The sequence below is a fragment of the Octopus bimaculoides genome, chromosome 2 (assembly GCF_001194135.2).
Source record: "Octopus bimaculoides isolate UCB-OBI-ISO-001 chromosome 2, ASM119413v2, whole genome shotgun sequence".
Taxonomy (NCBI): domain Eukaryota; kingdom Metazoa; phylum Mollusca; class Cephalopoda; order Octopoda; family Octopodidae; genus Octopus; species Octopus bimaculoides.
The window spans coordinates 86,276,169-86,280,238 of NC_068982.1; the positions used below are offsets into that span (position 1 = coordinate 86,276,169).

General features: G+C 41.1%; 1 protein-coding gene across 1 annotated transcript in view; it reads right to left on the reverse strand.

Moving 5' to 3' along the window:
* Positions 1-4,070, reverse strand: part of LOC106874321 (uncharacterized) — a 466,970-nt gene that overhangs the window by 405,274 nt on the left and 57,626 nt on the right. The window lies entirely within an intron of this gene.

Genomic DNA, 4,070 nt, shown 5'->3' on the forward strand with positions numbered 1-4,070 from the left:
ATATATATATATATATATATATATAGTTCCACTTTCATTGTGGAAAGACGTGCTTTTTGTGCACCTAAAACAACCCAGAAGGATTCTGTAAATCAACGAAAAATCTACAAAAACGTCGTACTTGTTATTTCATGACAGTCTACTATAATATACTAGTAATACAATTAATATATTACACTAAAAGTTTAATATGTTCTTTTCTTTTCTACTCTAGGCACAAGGCCCGAAATTTTGTCTCTCCTTCCCTTTCATATCTTCCTCCTTTTCTTACTTCTATCTCCCTTCCTTTGTCTCTCTCTACATCTACCTCGCCCCTCTCATCTCATCCTCTCCCTCATATACTTCCTATTTTCCCTCCTCTTCTCACTCCATCTCTCCCTTTCTCTCACATCCTTCATTCTCTCCTCTCTCTCCCTCACTGTCTCTCTTTCTCTTCCCCTCCTCTCTCTCTCTCTGTCTCGCTATCGCTCCATACCCCCTTTCTCTTCTTCATATCACCCTTTCTCTTTCCTTCATATCTCCCTCTCTCTTCCCCCCTCACTCTCTTTGTCTTTTTCCTGTCTACCTCCCTCTGTCTCTCTCACTTCCTCTCTATCCGCCCCCACTCTGGGCTTAGAAAACGAAGATGGCACCAAAGTGGGAGAGCAACTTCTGTTGCGTGCATAGATGATTGCTAGCAGCAATCTGCCAAACAGCATTATCACTGCTGCACTGAAGAACAATGGCTTCTGTAGAACCATTGAGCAGACAGAGCAGAAGGTAAATGAATTCATCCGATCCTATGCCATCAGACCACACATTGACACTCTTGATGACACCATGGAAAACTACTGTGGCAAAGCTGATAAGGATAGAGAAAACGAAACAAAAACCAGAAGTCTCTTTGATTCAGTGGTTCCTCAAAAGAATGGCTGGCCCACCCATGAACAACCCAGCTGATAAAGATAGGGAAGCTAAGAAAGCAACAACCAGAAGTCCCTCTGTGCCAGTGGTCCTACAAAGGAATGGAGTCCTCACCCCATTGGACAACCAGAGGAATGCAAGTGCTACCACAAGAAAAGGCAGGAAAGAACACGAGCACAAACAAAAAGTAGGAAGGAGAGAAAAAGGAAAAGGGAAAAAATGAAATAACTAAAACCAAAACCCCATACCACTGAAAACAAACAGAAAACTCAAATATGGAGGCTCCAATGGAATCCGAAACCCTAGAGGAGAGAAGAAATTTGGAGTGAACTCAAGGACCTACAAATTTTACCTGCAAAGCAAATGTTGGCATGGGGAAGATGGTACAAATTGTTGGTTTGTTCAATTGAGATCTCGCCAAAATTACAGGGGCCTTAAGGAGAAATACTGCCCTGAGGAAAGGTACCAATCACCTCCAAAGAAAAAATATACAAATGCAGTGCACTCTTCAGATATTATGTGCAAGGTAGCAGCTGAGCAAGTCTTTCTTGTGCATGGCACAAAAGATTGTGCAGCAGCTGAACTGGCTACATCAAGTGCAAACAAGGAACCTTGCCCACCACTGTGCAAAACCACCACAATCAACAGACATGGGATAGCCTCCCCACACACCTGCACAGTCATCATGCCAATATTTTTAATAAATATTGGGGGCCTGTTGTATTGCAACAACAAAAGCAAAGTTTTTCCCTAAGAGACCTTGCTGCATTCAATCAAGCCCTATGCTTAGCACTCGTGGAAACTCTTCTGAACCCTGATATAGAGGATGCAGAAGTACACGTACCAAAATATACCATACTATGAACAAACATGGTGGAGTTGCTGTATACATCTGCAAAGACCTCACACCCCAGGTCTTACTGTCATACTCAAATTCAGTATGTCACACTTTAATTGTATACATAAGACAACACAATATAGCCACATGCAATCCATATCACCCACTGGATGTTCTAAACAACATGGGCAAATTTGAAGATTGCTTCACAAGAATTAAAGAAATCCTTATGAAACTGGAACACCATGTGAGCGTATTTCTTGTGGGTGATTTCAACTTCCCCAATGTCAAATGGCCTTAAGGCCTCATGCTCTCAGGAATGACTCATTGCAAATAAGCACAGGTGGAGTCCCTGCTCAACCTCACCAATGCCCTATTCATGGAACAAGTCATACTCAGACCAACTAGGGCAAATGACATTTTGGATCTCTGCTTCACAAATAATATGGACATCATTCATGATGTGAGAGTGACGCTGACATTAATTTTGGATCACAACATAATAGAGCTGTCTATGTTTGGGCCAAAAGTAACCAGAGACATACAGCCTAAAGGAAGCACCCGAAATCTCTCCAATCTGAACTTCCACAAAGCAGACTGGAAATCGATCCAAAAAGAGATCCTCAGACAGGACTGGCTAAAACATCTCTCTACACCAGACATTGGCATGAAATTAGAATATTTCATATCTGTTATACAAACCATATGCCAGAAATAAGTCCCAGAGTACAAGGCCAACACAAAAAGGAACAAGATTCCAAGGGAGAGAAATATCCTGATGAGACAACAGATGAAGATTGCAAATCGCTTCAACCAACATTCCAAAAGTATCGAAAGGTCCTGCCTAAAAACAACACTGATGAAGATTGAAAAAAGCCTGCAACAATCCTATGTGAGGGAGAGAGCAGACAAAGAAGCTTGTGTTATAAAAAACATTAGGTCAAACCCAAAGGCCTTCTTTCATTATGCCAAAAAAACAATATGCTGCAAGATAGGACCCCTCTTCCAAAAGGATGGCTCCCTCACAGACAGTCCAACCAGTATCATGTAAATGCTGTAAAGAAAAGTAAATGTATGCATTTAGGATGGCTTCAGCATGAAGAAAGGAAAGTAAAGCAGCGTTGTGATTGGTTAGCGCGTATTGCTGTGCAACGAGCTGCCCAGAGCAACAAGCAATGTTCAGCACACCATACAAGAAATGCTTCCTCTACTGCTGCTGTGTGAGCTTCAGAGACAACAGCACAACACGCAGATCGACTTACAAGAGATGCTTCCTCAACTGCTGCTGCACAAGCTGCAGAGACTGCAGCACAACATGTAGTTCGACTTACAAGAGATGCTCCCTCAAATGCTGTTGCACGAGCTGCAGCACAATGCACAGATTGACTTACAAGAGATGCTGCAGAAACTGCTGCTGTGCGCGCTACGGAGACTAGAGGGGAAAGACAACAATGGATGTTGCTCTATGCGGCAAACAGGAAAACATCAGGTAACCACACCCTTGTCACCTTATTTATTTCATTAGCGTAATCTTCACAGTATGCTCTCCATTAAGTGCCCCCAGTTGTGAGGTAGGCAACAGATACTACACTTTTCATCTTTTTGCACAGGCTACATGTCAAATTTTATGTTCAGATAATGTTGTATGTGCAACTCAGCGAAACAGCAGGCAAACATACTATTTCTCTTTATGTCATATCTTTAGGCTCAACCAGGATTGGAACAAGCAGTTGGATTATTATGTCACATGTGTCTATGAGTTTTCGTTGGTAGTTTATTAATATGATCAATTCTTCCTGGCCTGTATTCTCTGAGTGAGTTCTCAAACCGTGACCAATTTTGAAGTTTGCTAACATGACGAAGTCAAAGTGTGCATATGCGCGTGAAGGAGAGAGAGAGAAATTGTGTGCGTGAGAGGGAGGAATGAGGGAGAGATACAGATTGTTTGTCAGCGTCTAACAAAAAAAAAGTAAAGAAAAAGTGGGAGAGGGAGACAGAAAGCGTCTAATGAAACAGAAGGTAGGTAAAGAAGACAGAGTTTGTTTGCCAGCGTCTAACAAAAAAAAAAGGAAAGAAAAAATGGGAGAGGGAGACAGAAAGCGTCTAACAAAAGAAAAGGTAAGTGTGAGTAAGGAAGACAGAGTAAAATGAAAATGTAAAATGCTTTTTTTTTCTTAAACATGAGATATAGTTTCAAATATAGGATGTTTTTGAAAGACACAATATTTTATAATGAGATTATATATACTTTCTCACTCAACAATTAAAATATATTCATTTTAAATCATTTATCTATTTTAAATCGTTCATCTTTCTTCCCCCCCCCCCC